At 36.4% G+C, this 17,883-nt stretch overlaps 1 protein-coding gene and 1 pseudogene across 3 annotated transcripts in view; one reads left to right on the top strand and one right to left on the bottom strand.

The window, feature by feature from the left end:
• Window positions 1-765, top strand: part of LOC105002953 — a 1,061-nt pseudogene extending 296 nt beyond the window's left edge. The window contains exon 2 of the transcript XR_827045.1: window positions 6-765. The product of XR_827045.1 is annotated as a 40S ribosomal protein S2 pseudogene (transcript). The remainder of the gene's footprint in view (window positions 1-5) is intronic.
• Window positions 1-17,883, bottom strand: part of MTX2 (metaxin 2) — a 77,051-nt gene that overhangs the window by 18,387 nt on the left and 40,781 nt on the right. The window lies entirely within an intron of this gene.

A 17,883-nucleotide genomic window follows, 5' to 3' on the forward strand; every position in this document is an offset into this window, starting at 1 on the left:
CGGAGGCGAGGCCGAGGACAAGGAGTGGCTCCCCGTTACCAAGCTGGGCCGCCTGGTCAAGGACATGAAGATCAAGTCTCTTGAGGAGATCTACCTTTTCTCTCTGCCCATCAAGGAGTCTGAGATTATTGACTTTTTCCTGGGAGCATCCCTCAAGGATGAGGTTTTGAAGATTATGCCCGTGCAAAAGCAGACCCGTGCTGGCCAGCGGACCAGGTTCAAGGCGTTTGTTGCCATCGGGGATTACAACGGACATGTCGGTCTGGGTGTCAAGTGCTCCAAGGAAGTATCCACTGCCATCCGTGGGGCCATCATCCTGGCTAAGTTGTTCATCGTCCCTGTGAGAAGAGGCTACTGGGGGAACAAGATCGGCAAGCCCCACACGGTTCCTTGCAAGGTGACTGGCCGCTGTGGCTCCGTGCTGGTGCACCTCATCCCTGCCCCCAGAGGCACTGGCATCGTCTCCCTCTCTGTGCCCAAGAAGCTGCTGATGATGGCCGGCATCGACGACTGCTACACTTCTGCCAGGGGCTGCACTGACACCCTGGGCAACTTCGCCAAGGCCACTTTTGATGCCATTTCCAAGACCTATAGTTACCTCACCCCTGACCTCTGGAAAGAGACGGTGTTCACCAAGTCTCCATATCAGGAATTCACTGACCATCTTGTGAAGACCCACACCAGAGTCTCCGTGCAGAGGACACAGGCCCCAGCTGTAGCCACCACATAATTTTATAAAGGGAATAATAAAGTGAATGAAACCAGAAAAAAAAAAAGAACTGGAAAGAACTGCTTGAAGTATCTTCTTGAAGATTATAATAAATATTCAGTTGTTACTTAGGTCATGAAAGTGAGAGTCGCTCAGTCGTGTACGACTTCTTGCAACCCATGGACTATACAGCCCATGGAGTTCTCCAGGCCAGAATACTGGAGTGGGTAGCCTTTCCCTTCTCCAAGGAATCTCCCCAACCCAGGTATCGAACCCAGGTCTCCTGCATTGCAGGCAAATTCTTTACCAGCTGAGCCACAAGGGAAGCCACAGTCATAATACTATATAAAATAGCAAATACAGTATATTTTGCTAACCTCCATGTATTATATTGGTAACTATACTAATCATTATTCCAAAAAGTTCTGTTTCACCAGAAAAAGGTTAAGCAAAATTGTAACGCTCTACAATCAAAGCCATGTTTTCAGTCTTACGAAATTTTTACTGCTTTACTAAAAAATAACTGACTTAATTTTGACCAATTTAACAATATTAACTTACCACAGACCTCAACTGATGCCAAAATTCTACTTAGCCAAAGATTAATGTTATAGCATTCACTGCAATTATTCTTCATCCCTGATTCAAAAGAAATTTTCTGAATTAATCTGAATTAATCACAAAGACATCTGAGGTCATAAACACAGTATTTTCATCTAAACATTAAAAATGCAAAACAAAACATTACCATGACTGTCTTTAAGAATATAAAAACTCTAAATCCAAACCAGACTTTGATTCAGCAGTATTTCTCCTTTCTCTTGCAGGCTAGGAGAAAAATCTCTGAGGTTTCAAAACAGTACTTTCACCTTTCACTTGCATTTTCAATCTCTTATCTCACCTCAAATACTCCAAATAAAACAAGCATGATACACCAACCTAAAACACATTTTATTTTCAATTCTGAAATAGCAATCTGCATATTTTTATTGTTATGTAAATCCAAAGAAAAATGTAGTTCCAATAATAATAAGGAAAGTCAGGATAACTCAGTCAACTCCTATTCCTCTGTTGGAAACATTATTCCAAACTAATTCAAGTGACTGACAACATAAAATAACTTAAATCAAAAAGTTAGCACGTCCTATAAGAACAATGACTTATAACTGTGCTGTCTAATATGGAAGCCACTAGTCATCTGTGGCTATTTAACATAAATTTAAATTGACTAAAGTTGAAAAGTTTATTTCAGCTCCCCAATTGTACTAGCCATTTCATGTGCTCAACAGCTACATGTGGCTAGTGGCTATCACACTTATTGAACAATATAAATAACAGAACATTTCCATCATTACAGAAAGTTCTATTGGACAGCATGGGTCTATTGCAATGGCAATCAGTGCATAAAAGACATCTAAGCAAAAGAGGCTGACATCATCTGAAAGAGATTAGGCTAAATATTATAAAAACAGGCTGCATAGTATTACAGTGTCCACAAATCCTGCAAGTGATCAATCACCTTTTGATGACAGTGACACATTAAATACCATAATATTTTCAATTTCAGAAAGACCTAGTATAGGGTTTACTCATTTGCTGAGCAATCCCAATTGACAAAATGGTCAGGTTAAGTTTATTAAAAAGTGAAAACTAAGACTTTAGAACGAATAAATTAAATAAAACCACGGCTATTAAATGTATTAATTCTTTGAATATAAATTTACTGAGTGTCTGAACACATGACATGGTAGGAATTTTTTAACACACACACAATACCCAGCACCTAACTGCTGAGACCCTGAAATTTAATAAGCTTGTGTAGTTTCAACATATTGAATGAATTAATTAAATTCATAACACACAAAAAAATTCATTGAAGGGGTAGAGTGTTGGTATATTTTTTTTATTTCTGAAAAAAACTCAAAGGAAAAAGTAACACTAGATCATCGATAATCAGTTAAATATGAAGGATTGAACTTCTATATTTATCTCTTCAACCTTTCAAAAAACTCCAATGAAATAACAGTGAAGAAACAGAAAGCATACAAACTCAGAAAAACACAAAGAATGGAAGAGGAGACCAAAGCAGACCAGAGATGTCAACCCGTTTTTGTAAGACGAAAAGCAGACTTAGCAGGGCAGAGGAAGCTGAAACCTAAGAGCACAAAGAGGAGAAAAGCAATACATTTGCATCACAGAAACTAGGAAGACTCCAAAACTGGAGGCCAAGTACCACAGAAGGCAGAAGTGAGATCAAGCGGTAAAAACAGGAGAACTGCATGAAAGTCATCAGCCAGCCAGCCCATCCCCAATCTGGCAAAATTCACAGGTTCATCCTCCGGAAGAACTAAACCAGAGAGACTCCACTCAGAATCCAAGCAAAGCAGATGGCCCTGAGTGGCAAGAAACAATGAAAATAAAGTGAAGGGAAAGTATGTACACTGAAGGTAGAGACCCACAGTGTCCCTCTCTCTCTAAGCTCCCAAACACTGGCAGCCAAATTTAGTCCTTATAGACTATCTCTTCATGGACACACACACACAGAAGTCGCTCAGTCGTGTCCGACTCTTTGCGACCCCATGGATTGTAGCCCACCAGGCTCCTAGGGCACCTGCAAATACTGATGGGTAGGTGGCCATTTAAGGTAATGGCCAAAAAAATAGTAGCTAACTGTGCAATCAGTCTACAGTGAAGCCCACATGTCAAAAATCCCCCATCAGCTTTTTAGTGCCTCACTCTTATATATAAATTGTTAGCAGAGATCAAGAGATATTTGAGAATAGCCTCAAACATACAGAGCCAAAACAAACCACAAAAAAAGGAGGGGAGAAGAAACAGAAAATGCAGAAAGCAGAAAGCAACTTCAAAAAAAATTTATAATGGTTAATATTTATTGAGTGTTTACTATGTCCCAGGTACTTACATAAAAGCTTTACTCTATGGGGTATATATAAAAAAAAAAAAAAATCCCTATTTTAAGATAAGAAAACAGAAGTACAGCGAGATTAAGGAATCTACTTAAGGCATATAGGTAGAAAGGAAAGGAGGGAGGGAGGGAAGAAAGAAGAAAAAAAGGAAAAGGAAAAAAGGAAACAAAGAAAAGGAGGGAAAAAGAAAAAAAGCAAAGCATACACGGGACTGAGATGACACTGAATATCTTAACAGCAATTCCAAATGCTAGAAGATGACAAAAGGCCTTCCAAATTCTAAGGGAAAACCTTGCCAACCTAAAATTCTCCATGTGGCTAAGGTATCAATCAAGTGTGGATAGAATAAAAACAACACAATACAAGCAAGGTCTTTTAAAAAGCCAAAATAAAAATAATAAACCAAGAAAAAATGAGCACAGAATGGAGAAAATTAGGGGATCCAACATTAAAAAAAAAAGGAAAAGAGAATTCCCTGAATGATAATGAATAGCAGTCATAGGAAAACATTTCTGAAGCCTACCAAGAAAGGAACCATTCCATTTAAAGTAGAAAGGTAATATTTCCAAGAAATAAATAAATAAAAGACATGATGTGTTTGACTACTGTGAGGGAAAGTTTTACAGTTCAAAGAGTATAAGAGAGAAAATTACCCAAATGAATTAGATAAAGCAATTATTTATTCAAAGGAAAAAAAAATCATATAGAAAAAATATGTCCATTGTACACCAAGCCACTCAGCTAGGATCAATATTTACATTCCAATTATAATATAAACTACTGAATATTAATTTAACCCCAAAGTTAGAGAACTATTGGGAAGATGGGAGAGAGTTGTAAAAGGGAAATTAAATTTCACAGTGAAATTCAATAGATAAATTTAAATTAAAAAATGAAATAGGAACATGTCAGGGAATAGTTAACAGGAAGATTCCTACCTGCTGTTTTTCATAAATCCTCTGTTCCTTATCAGTTTCTATTACCAGAAACCAGTGGAATGGCAAGCCACTCCCAGGACTAAGGTCATAGGATGAGACAGGCTTGAATCTCCTTCAGTAAACATTCTCCTTACGACAAAACTGCTTAGTCTCGATCCTCTTTCTTGAGATATGGATTGTCTCCTGACTTTGTGACCATTATTAATCCCTTGTTCCGTTGGTAACGGTTGCTGTACGTTTGGTTTTCTGATCTTTATCATTGTCGAAAGAAATTTCTTGTACAACAGCCTACATATACTCACAGAAACATCATTAAAGCACCTCTGCTCCACCAGAGCTTGGGTCCCCGTGTCTTTCTTTCTTTCTTTCTTTCTTTCTCTCTCTCTCTCTCTCTCCCCCCTTCCCTCCCTCCAGCTCTCTCACTTTCTTATCATTGACTTTGGACCACCAGGTTCCGATACATTAAAGGACCCCAAGAAGTGGGCCCGAACAGCAACAGATAAAAACCATTTAAAAAGGGACTACCCTAAGAAGGCAAATAAAAAAACCTACAAAAATCTGCCCTCATTGTCATAGAGGAATGCATTGGGCCAAAGATTGTAAATCTAAATTTGATATTGAAAGAAAACCTATTCTAGGAAACTCCAAGCAGGGGACCCCCAGGTCCCCTTCAACAAAAACCAGGGGCAAATGCTATCTTTTCCCTCACACCCTCAACATCCAGCAGTGCTGCCGTAGATATACCAGCCCTAAATGATTTTTTCCTTTACCCTCAAGCAGTCCCTTCTAAAATACCTTCTGGACTTTCTGGACCCCTGCCCCCACAAACCTTCGGTCTTTTACTTGGCCAATCTAGTTTGACTTCTAAAGGAATTACTGTTCACCCTGGAATAATTGATTCAAATTATAAAGAGAAATTCAAATTATGACATCATCTCAGATTCTATGACAATTCAAAAAAGGGGACAAAATTGCTCAATTACTTCTTTTACCTTACATTTCTATTAACTCCTCTAGGTGTATGGACAGGTGGATTCGGCAGTACAGATCAAAAACAATCCTCATGGACATCATTGGTATCTGAATACGCCCGACCAAATATAAGTATCAACATTAATGGTAAAAGATTTTCTGGTCTCCTCAACACTGGATCTAATATTAATATTACTATTATTTCCAAACACTTATGGCCCACATCCTGGCCTATACAAAAAATCTCTTGCCAAATTGCAGGAATTTCTCAAACCAAAGTACAAGAAATTTATCAAAATGTTCAAATCTACCCATGGGAAGGACCAAAAGGCCAGTCTGCAACATTAAGACCTTATGTGATAGATGCACCCCTTAATCTAATAGCAAGGGACTTACTTATGCAATGGCAGACTCAGAAATACATTTCACATTTTTCCTAAGGGCCACTGCTCATTTAACAAACAAAGCAATTATTAAAATAATTTGGAAGAATGACAAGCCTATTTGGACAGAGCAATGGCCCCTTACAAAAGAAAAATTATAGGCTACTAAAGAACTTATAGACACACAATTAGAATTAAAACATATTGAGGAATCTTGCTCTCCTTGGAACTCTCCTATTTTTGTTATAAAAAAGAAATCTAACAAATGGCATCTCTTAACAGACCTTAGAAAAGTTAATGCATCTATGAAACCTATGGGTGCATTACAACCAGGGATCCCATCATCTACTATTCCTCAAAATTGGTACATTATTATTACTGATTTACAAGATTGCTTTTTTAATATACCTTTGCACCGTTTAGACTGGGAGAGAGTCACTTTCTCTCTCCCTTATTCTAATCATATCGGGCCTCATAAAAGATTTCAATAGACTGTGTTACTCAAGGTATGCTTAATAGTCCTACTATTTGTCAAAATTTTGTAGCCAAGGCTTTACATCCAATTTGACAGCAACGCCCTCATGCATATATCATTAATAATATACTGTAACTACAAAAAGGAGAATGATGTTTCTGACACTGAATGTCCATGATATTCTTTAGACTCCAGAGAAAACTGACTAAAATAAAATCTTTTCTGAAATTGCAAAACTAGTTCTTCTTACACGTGCAGTAAGGAAAAGGTTAACTTCTTAAAATACTTTTTTGGAGCTCCAATTCTGCCTGGGAAACAAAAAATGTCTAAGAAAAAAACCTAAAGTTAACTCTTATCATGTCCTTGGGATACACAGCCCACTCTATCTGGGACTCCAGCCATAAACAAATTGGTGGAACTCAGAAGAAAAAAAAAAAGATACTTTAAATTTCAAGCAGAAAACTATGTCTGAATATCTAAAATTATCTATGTCTCAATGTATGTCTTTGTTTTTGAATAATATGAAGTTAATGAACTCTATTTAAATTCAACTTCACGTGACCTGAAAAATATTCAATATTAAACATGTTTAAATATAAATATAATTTAAATATAATTGTTTGCTAATCTAATTAACTCATGTCTTAAATCATCAACATTACATAATACTTTTATCGTGCCTAGATTTAAGGTAAACTAAATTTGTCAACAAAAAAGTAACTCTCTCTCTATATATATATAAATATCAGATCAGATCAGTCGCTCAGTCATGTCCGACTCTTTGCGACCCCATGAATATATATATAAATATATAAAAGAGGAAAACTTAGATAAACTCTATTAAAAATAATTGTATTTTTTAAAATGTCTATCTAAAATAATCTCATAGGATTGGGGTAACTTAAATTTCTAGAATTGTACTAAACTAAATGATAAAAGTTTATTAAATAGCTAGGTCATTTCCAAATAAACTAAGATTTTAAAACATTAATTACTGAATACTAACTTCCTCTTACAAAGTTTTTCTTACAGAAAAACTAAAGAGATTTTAGACTATTAATAAATATATATATATTATTAAGAAATATATAATATATATAATATAATAAATATATTCACCAATCTAGAAAATGCTAATATGCAAGACACTTCATAGTTGCTAAAGAAAAGATATATGCTTTAATAAAAAGATATAAGAAATAGCAAATAAAATGATGAATACAGAAATATAAAGAAGGTTTATGACAAATGAAAGAGAATTTTATGGCAAATGGATGTAACTCATTGCCCTGAACTTTCTTCCTCTTCCTTCTTACATGTCTTGATGGATACAAATTCTTCTTTTATATGGGCCAGACCTCTCCGAGGTGAAACCACACAACATGTTATAACCCACCTGTTAGCTTACTTTGCAATAATGAGAACACCTAATTCTATAACAGACAATGGCCCTGCCTATACTTCTAAGCAGTTCAGACAATTTTTACTTTCATTCTCTATTAAACAGATTACAGACATTCCTTATAATCCACAACCACAAGACATAATTAAACAAACATATTACACACTGAAACTACAAATAAAAAATTAAATGAGGGAGAATACACAGGAACACTTTTATCTTCCTTATCCAGAGCAGACTTTACTAGATTCCAACGCAATATATTCTTTAAGCCTATGACTATTGTTAATATAGCCTCATCTGTTTTAAATTTTTTAAGCTTACCACAAGGAGATATTTTCACAAAAGCAGAAAAACATTTCGAGACATTGAAGGACACCTCCCTTCCTTTGCCCATTTGGTATCAAGACGGGTTAACTAATCAATGGAAATCTAGGAAACTAATCTTACAGGGAAAGGAGTATGCCTGTATTTCTCCAGATGGATCCAACGAACTCACATGGCTTCCTCTTTGGAAGATTTAACCTAAGGGGGCCCCCAGCATGCAAACTAGAGACGAAACAACAAAAACCCCAAGAGGAAGAAATTCCAATACAAGCCATGGTGGCTTTAAGAATTTCCAAAAAACGCCGCACTCATCATCAACCTTACGATCTCCCTATTTGGGGACAGATAAAAACCCTTACTAAAGGCCTGGCATGCTGCAATTCATGGGGTCACGAAGAGTCAGTCACGACTGAGCGACTGAACTGAACTGAACTGAATCAAGCTGAAAATCTGGTTTCTCAATAGGGAATGCCTCCGAATTCTGAAAATATTTTTTCGCTATGCTTGCTTTGTTTGCTTTTGCTTCCCCCACTCAGAATCACTTGATTGATCACACTTATTGGGCTTATATACCTAACCCCTCCCCCCCTTTATTGTAGGTTATAGAATGGACAGATATAGGACCAATCATATCCACTAATGACTCAACACATATGCCCCCTCCTTGGAGCTTGGAGGGGACCTCTCATTCTGATGAAGACGACTAATTAACATTTCTCTAGGCTATGAAATCCTTCCTTTATGCATGGGCCCAACAAAATTATGTATTAATGTTAGTCGACAAACATGGGCTTTCGTCCTGCCTCCAAAAAGGAACTTCCACACATCGCTTGGACCGTTTACTGCCCTGTCCTTCTATAAAAACCATGTCAATACTACCAAAACTCTAGGGAAAGGACAAAAGTTAAAATGTAAGGGGTTTACTTATAAAAACTTTAAATATACTTCTGTTTATTGAGATGAATGTCAAGCTAAATTAGGGAAATTAATGTTTATGGCCAATTACACCATTGTTGACTGGGGACCCACGGTATGTGGGTATGTACCTGCTCAAATGATATTAACAGCACTATGTGTGACTATGCTACTCAAGTAGCATCAGTTCAGTTCAGTTCAGTTGCTCAGTCATGTCCGACTCTTTGCGACCCCATAAATCACAGCACGCCAGGCCTCCCTGTCTATCACCAACTCCCAGAGTTCACTCAAACTCATGTCCATCGAGTCAGTGGTGCCATTCAGTCATCTCATCCTCTGTCGTCCCCTTCTCCTCCTGCCCCCAATCCCTCCCAGCATCAGAGTCTTTTCCAATGAGTCAACTCTTCGTATGAGGTGGCCAAAGTATTGGAGTTTCAGCTTTAGCATTATTCCTTCCAAAGAACACCCAGGACTGATTTCCTTTAGTATGGACTGGTTGGATCTCCTTGCAGTCCAAGGGACTCTTAAAGAGTCTTCTCCAACACCACAGTTCAAAAGCATCAATTCTTCGGCGCTCAGCTTTCTTCACAGTCCAATTCTCATATCCATACATGACCACTGGAAAAACCATAGCCTTGACTAGACGGACCTTTGCTGGCAAAGTAATGTCTCTACTTTTAATATGCTATCTAGGTTGGTCATAATTTTTCTTCCAAGGAGTAAGCATCTTTTAATTTCATGGCTGCAGTCACCATCTACAGTGATTTGGGGGCCCTAAAAGATAAAATCTCTCACTATTTCCACTGTTTCTCCATCTATTTGCCATGAAGTGATGGGACTGAATGCCATGATCTTAGTTTTCTGAATGTTCAGTTTTAAGCCAACTTTTTTACTCTCCTCTTTCACTTTCATCAAGAGGCTTTTTAGTTCCTCTTCACTTTCTGCCATAAGGGTGGTGTCATCTGCATATCTGAGGTTATTAATATTTCTCCCGGCAATCTTGATTCCAGCTTGTGCTTCCTCCAGCCCAGCGTTTCTCATGATGTACTCTGCATATAAGTTAAATAAACAGGGTGACAATATACAGCCTTGACGTACTCCTTTTCCTATTTGGAACCAGTCTGTTGTTCCATGTCCGGTTCTAACTGTTGCTTCCTGACCTATATATAGGTTTCTCAAGAGGCAGGTCAAGTAGCATAGGTTACTAACAGTACAACGGAGCATTACCATGACAAAGGACTTCTTGGGTGGCTTGATGCTGGAATGGCCCCCCTTTGTCCTTGAATCATCCTCGATAAACACATTGGGCCTGAACAATGGGACATCTGGAAACTTGCTGCGAGCACCGAAGAACTTGGGACTTGGACTGGACATTTCACAGGGACCAATCATAGTCACAGAAACTATTTCTTTCGTTATAATCAATCATATTTCATACAAGCTTGTGTTCCCCTTCCTTTTGTTCTAGCTATAGGAAGTTTACAATTCAATAAGACTTTACGTTCTGTAACTTGTATAAATTGCAAATTATATACTCGTCTAAACTCTTCTGTTTCCTTAAGAAATGAATCCCTTTTGATTCTTTGATCTCGAAGTAGTCTGTGATTACCAATAAATCTCCAGTGGCCCTGGGAAGAAGGTCCCATGGCTGGATTTGCTTCCCAGTTACTTACTAAATTGCTCCGGCGATCTAAACGATTCATTGGATGGGTGATTTTTGGCATTCTGGGATTAATAGCTATTTGCACCACTGCTGCCGTCACTGGCGTTGCTTTACAAACCTCAATTCAAACACACAATTTTATCCAAAATTGGACTAAAGACGCTCATACTATGTGGGCCACTCAGGCTCAGATAGATGAGGATATTCAAGATGAAATACAGGAACTAAAAACAGCCATCAAATGGGTTGGAGATCAATTAACAGATTTACAAAAACAGGTGATGCTAAAATGTGATTGGAATTCTACTCTTGTTCAATTCAATAATAGTGCCTACAACTGGGAACAAATCAAATTTCATTTATAAAACATACATGATAATGCCTCATTATTACAAAAAGAAATCTTTGAAACCTCTTCTAAAAATCTGTCCTCTTCCACTAATTTGAAAACTTTAGCTGAACAACTACCTGATCAATTATCTAGGCTAGACCCACATGGATGGTTTCAAAGCATTACTCACAGCATTGGGTCTGGAACTGTAATTTTGGTGATTGTCTTGACAATTATATTTGTCGTTTACCGTTGCCTTCATGCAAAAATTGTTAAAACTAAACAAACTCAAAAGGTGAGAACCCTTTTTACAAATATTATAAATAAATAAGGGGGAATTGTCAGGGAATGTTTAACAGGTGGATTCCTATGCTGTTTCTCATAAATCCTCTGTTCCTTACCAGTTTCTGTTGCCAGAAACCAGTGGAACGGCAAGCCGCTCCCAGGACTGAGGTCGTAAGATGAGACAGGCTTGAATCTCCTTCAGTAAACATTCTCCTTATGACAAAACTGCTTAGTCTCAATCCTCTTTCTTGAGATATGGATTGTCTCCTGACCTTGTGACCATTATTAATCCCTTGTTCCGTTGGTAATGGTTGCTGTACGTTTGGTTTTCTGATCTTTATCATTGTCGAAAGAAATTTCTTGTACAACAGCCTACACATACTCACAGAAACATCGTTAAAGCACCTCTGCTCCATCAGAGCTTGGGTCCCCATGTCTTTCTTTCTTTTTCTCTCTCTCTCTCCCTCCCTCTGGCTCTCTCTTTTACTTTCTTATCATCGACTGGGGACCACCAGGTTCCGGTCCATTAAAGGACCCCAACAGGAACATAAACATCTTACTTCGAAATTATAGCAGTAAATACCCAAGGGAAAAAATACAGCTAAAAGAACTGAAAGATGTTGTCTCTGGGTATCAGGATTTGGGGTAGGGTGGGACAGTATACATTTTTTGTGTGATAGGCCTCCCATACATTGCTGGTGGGAGTATAAATGAGTCACTTTGATCTGTTTAGTAATACTGACTACTAAGCAGATGCCTACTCTATCAGCCAACAATCCCCCTTCCCAGAAATATACCAAAAAGGAGGCATAGAGCCACTAACATACAAGGATGCTCCTAGCAACTTCATCCATGCAATCAAATGACAGGAACTCAAATACCCACTAACATGAGCAGCAACTCCAAAATTTCTAATTCCAAGCTAAAAAGGATATATGTCACCAACTGCTATTACAAAAAAGGGAAAAGTAAAGATAAAAAGGTTATACATTTTTCTTAACTCTAAAATTTTTTAGAAATAGCATTCATTGGGAACTTAAATAAGAGAAATTCTAGAAACAGTCCCAGAAGATGACACCTATGATATTCGATGAAGATTTTAAACTCTATTTCTTCAGTAATTACTTCTGAATCATACCTTTTGGGAACTACAGCTCAGATACTTTATAAAAAAAATAACTCTGTGGAATAAAATATATTTCATTTACATACAATTAAAATTAAGGCCAAGAGTCTAGAGAAATAAGAACAATCTGTTACCGATCAATTTGACCCTTACAAATATCTTAAATCCTATATTCAAAAGCTGCTATTGTAGATAACAATGCAACTGCTTTGATTAGATGATAAAACTAGCAGCTTAAATGTTGGGGAAAAACCTAACACACACTGCAGATAAAAGAATGGCAATAGAGGACAGATTGGAGAAGGCAATGGCAACCCACTCTTGCCTGGAAAATCCCATGGACAGAGGAGCCTGGTAGGCTGCAGTCCATGGAGTCTCAAAGAGTCGGACATGACTGAGTGACTTTACTTTCACTTTTCACTTTCATGCATTGGAAAAGGAAATGCAACCCACTCCAGTGTTCTTGCCTGGAGAATCCCATGGACAGGGGAGCCTGGTGGGCTGCCATCTATGGGATCGCACAGTGTTGGACATGACTGAAGCGACTTAGCAGCAGCAGCAGAGGACAGATTTGTGGTTGACAACAGGCTGGGGGCAAGGAGGGGGTATTGATTAGGAATTTAGGATTAACAGATGTAAACTATTATATACACAATGGATAAACAATAAGGTCCTACTGTATAGCATACGGAACTATATTCAATATCCTGTGATAAACCATAATGGAAAAAGAAAAAGAATATATATATACATAACTGAATCACTCTACTATACAATAGAAATGAACACACTGTAAATCAACTACGCCATGCCTTCGTGCTTAGTTGTGTCTGATTCTTTGCAACCCTTTGGACTGTAGCCCATCAGGCTCCTCTGTCCGTGGGGTTTTCCAGGCAAGAATACTGGAACAGGTTGCCATTTCCTTCTCCAGGGGATCTTCCCGACCCAGGGACCGAACCTGTGTCTCCCGTGTCTTCTGTACTGCAGGAAGATTCTTTACCCACTGAGCCACTGGGGAAGCCCATAAATCAACTACACTTCAATAAAATAAATTTTTTTTAAAAAGAGCATCAGGAATATAGACGGATTCTATAACAGCAATTCTTTAGTAACATGGTGGCAAGGCTTCTGGTAAGATAATTTAAAATACTCAGTTTATGAAATGGTGAAAAGGGCTCAACCCTGGTTGAATGGAAACATAGCCAGCCAACAACAGGCCCACACTTGTTGCTGCATCTGCACAGGGAAGATGCTCCCTCATTGAGATGCTGTCCTTATCATCATTTAAAGTAATTTGACTTGCTGCTGCTGACTCATAAGCCATACCACTCTTATAACCCAGCTACTATTAGCACACTCCCACTCCTTTGTCACTGGTTAAGTGCGGCAGCAGAACCTAATGGATCCTAACAGAGTAGAGATTTAAGAAGCAAGCTGTTTAAGTGGAAGACGAGAGTGTCTTTTAAAACAATGGAAACTTCTGCATTAGTCTTTTAAGAGTCAATACAGAACAGTAAGAGTTAACAGCAGAAGCCTCCCAGTGAGCCATCTCAGAGAAGAATCTTGATGCCTGTGTTAGTCTGAGAAAGTTTCTTTACCTCATGAGCTTCCCCATTTCTAAAAGGAAGACAATTTATTAGGCAGATTAACTGAGGTGTTGTATGTGAAACACTTTACACACCAGCTGGCACACAGTATTTTAATAAATATATTATTATTAAAATTAGTAGTAATAATATTAGTAATAATAAATACTTATAGATCTATCTGTGGGGAAAAAAAGACTTCTCAACCTTGGTGATTTCAAAAGAAAACTTTACCTATTAACATCTCCTTAAGAGAAAAGGGTAAATAAATAATGATTATATACTGTAACTATTTATAATCAAAATAGAAAAACTGTATACTAAGATAAAAACCTCTAAGTAGATATTAAAAGAATAAACAGAATATAACCAAAAGCCTATACAATACATACTCGATTCAACAAAGCAAAAGTAAGAATGAAGATATTTTAATACTGACATAAACTTCTACTTTACAAATAACTTTTCAAAGTCACACGCACTGATGAAACCGATAAAAGGCCTCCCCCTCCAGAACATTAGCTCCATTAGTACAAAATGACCATGCCTGTCCTGTTCACTACTTTATCCTCGGCACACCATAGATTCTCAATAAACATTTGCGTAATGAATAAGACACAGATATCCATAAAAATAAAAACATACCCAAGTTCACAGAAAATGAGTAAGCTACAACACAGATTAGCATTTCATGATTTTATAGTACCAAAGCTCACTGCATTAAAAAGATCAATGTGATTCCTATTAAAATCAGAAGTATTTAAACAAGTAATGTTTTAGAAAAACACTAACAGGAATTCAACTTTAAAAAAAATTAGCTATGCAGAAATCATCAGAAACTACAATTCAATACACACAAAAAGTTTTAAACAGAGAAACTTTGTTACCAAAAACAAGAAATGCTACTGGGAGCACATATGAGACAGATCACATAAAAGAGGACCTTCCTAATTAACACAACTCTCACCTGAATACCACTCTTGGAATATCTGACTCAAGTTTAGATATACCCATACCTGATAGCTGTAGAAAAAAATCAAGTTCAGAAAGAAAGCAACAAAAAAACACGACCATAACAGGAAAAGGTATAAACTTTCCCTGTTAGAATTAAATATAAGTAAATGTAAACTGTAGAGTCAAAATTTAAGTAAAAGAGTTATAAAGTAGTTAAAGATTCAGAAGCAACTCTTGTAACCCAAGAACCTAATAAAATACCAGTCACATAACTGGCATTCAATGAACAATCTGGGCCTAATGACAAGAAACTACTTTTTTCTAAGCTCCTATGAATGTTGTGAAGTTCCATGATTCACAGATAAAATAAATATTCCAACTGAGAAAAATAACAATAACAACAACAACAAACCCACTAAATTTAAAATTCTTGGATAAACTAAGTGGTAGATGGCAGCAATATAAAATGTATTCATTTCATTTTTTAACCTAATGATAAACTCAATACTGAATCATTTACCAATGAACAACACAATTAATTTCCTTCCCCTTCTTTAGCTCCAAAACAGAAGGAATATTTGTCTTATAAATTAAATACAAAACAATACTCTTTAATTGCACTTAAGCAAAAAAATCAACATTGCTTGCCAATAAAAACATTAAAATAACTCAAAATTTTAAAGAATTGTCTTTCATAAATTTTTAAAACTTATTACACTGCTTTACACTGATTAACACTGTGGAATTTAAGAGATTGTAAACATAGTTTCTAAATGTATATAAATTTAAAATTTACAAAATTATCCAAATTCTAAATAGAGAAAATCCATTTTCAGCTCAGCTGTTACCAGTTATCCACAGACAGCAGACCTCAGGTTTTCCTCTTTAGGACAAAGCTTCTATTCATTTCGTAATTAAATTTGAAATATTTTAGGTAAGAACTCACTAAGGACTCTTCTAAATCATGCAATGCCATTTTCAGGGCACAAAATTAAAATGATTCCAAATTTTAATTCATATCTTGTTTCACCAGGACACAAAGGAAAATCTGTGACAATTGAAGGATTACTTTCCACCTTACCAAGAGACATGTTTTAAAATTAAAAACCAAGAACAAATTTTAAAATAATTCATTTTTTACATCAAACAACTGTAGACCCTATAATTGAAATAATGTATCTAAAGGTTACAAATGAAAAGTGTTAGGTATCATTCTTAAAGTGACAGATTAAGTTCCTAATCCAGTTAAAGCAATAGCCACATTTGTAGTTAACATAAATTAAGACCTTAATTATATTTGTGACTATTTTAGACAAAATAACAAATTCCTTTGTACCTGGGAATGTAATTTATAGCAAAGCCAGGTTCATTTTCCAAACCAATCTATTTCACACTGCAGAAATACTCTGGTATAATGGTATAATGTAATTCTTGTTGTAGAATGTTGAAAGAGTAGATTCACTAAAAGCACAGAAGAGGTTTGAAGATAAATGAAGATGCTATTCATTCAAGGGTAATTTCATCTTAGAACTATATGAAAGATGTTTCACTCACATGGGGTAGTGTATGACCTCAAATTTAAGTGTATTTTCAGCTCAAATATAATGCTACTAGATTGATTATGTTGATACTGTGTATCTAATAATGAAGAATTCTAGCCTTTTTCTGTTTAAGAAAACAGACTGTCATTTTTTCCATCTTACTGCTATGTCTTTATTGTTCTGTTTAATAGCAACAAATTTTAAAATTCTGCTTGCTGTTTATTTCTTAAACAGAAAAAGTCTATGGTTGTTATTCTAATTTGTAATCTCTCAGAACTACAGGAGTGTAAATTTTTTGCTAAGTTAGGTAGATACTGATATTAGCAAACTATTACCCTGTGTAACCATTTTACATTATTTCACTAATTACTAATAATGACAACCCTAATATCCATCTAATTCTGTTTTGAATATACTTCATTTTCACAAATTTTGTAAGATTAATTTAAATGTTTTACATATACCATACTATTTATGTGTTGAGGGATTAATACTGAGAATTTTTTTAATCTGCTAAATTCTATTTGCAATTTAAGCTCACAGTTATCTTTTTTAAAGGTCACGTTTTGTACATTTAAATCATTACAGGTGCTATAAGCATATATCACCAAAATACTTTGTAATACTTCTGAGATTAAAAAGGTAACCTAATGTAACATTCAATCTGAAGAATTTAAATCAAGGAAACATCTGCAGCCTGCATTTTGCTCATTTTAGAATACTGAAAAGGATTCACTGAATTCTCTCCACCCTTAGCTTTCCTTCTCATCCTGAAAGGGAACACAGGAGCCTCATTTTGCAGAAAATGATTAAAGTGGAAAGGATAAACATACTTTAAAAAACTAAAACTGTATCCTTTATGAAATTTTAAGAAAGTTGTATCAATTTTAAAATGTTTTACATAAAATAGCATTCTATTACTTCTCTATTAAAATAATTGCACTGGTGCATTCCTACCTGTTGTATTTATATCAGGGTTTTTTTTTTAATTTTATTTTATTTAACTTTACAATATTGTATTGGTTTTGCCTTATATCAAAATTAATCTGCCACAGGTATACATGTGTTCCCCATCCTGAACCCTCCTCTCTCCTCCCTCCCCATACCCTCCCTCTGGGTCGTCCCAGTGCACCAGCCCCAAGCATCCAGTATCGTGCATCGAACCTGGACTGGCGACTCGTTTCATATATGATATTATACATATTTCAATGCCATTCTCCCAAATCATCCCACCCAACTCCCTCTCCCACAGAGTCCAAAAGACTGTTCTATACATCAGTGTCTTTTTTGCTGTCTCGTATACAGGGTTATTGTTACCATCTTTCTAAATTCCATATATATGCGTTAGT

This window comes from Bison bison, unplaced genomic scaffold (assembly GCF_000754665.1).
Source record: "Bison bison bison isolate TAMUID 2011002044 unplaced genomic scaffold, Bison_UMD1.0 scf7180017864460, whole genome shotgun sequence".
NCBI classification, from domain to species: Eukaryota; Metazoa; Chordata; class Mammalia; order Artiodactyla; family Bovidae; genus Bison; species Bison bison.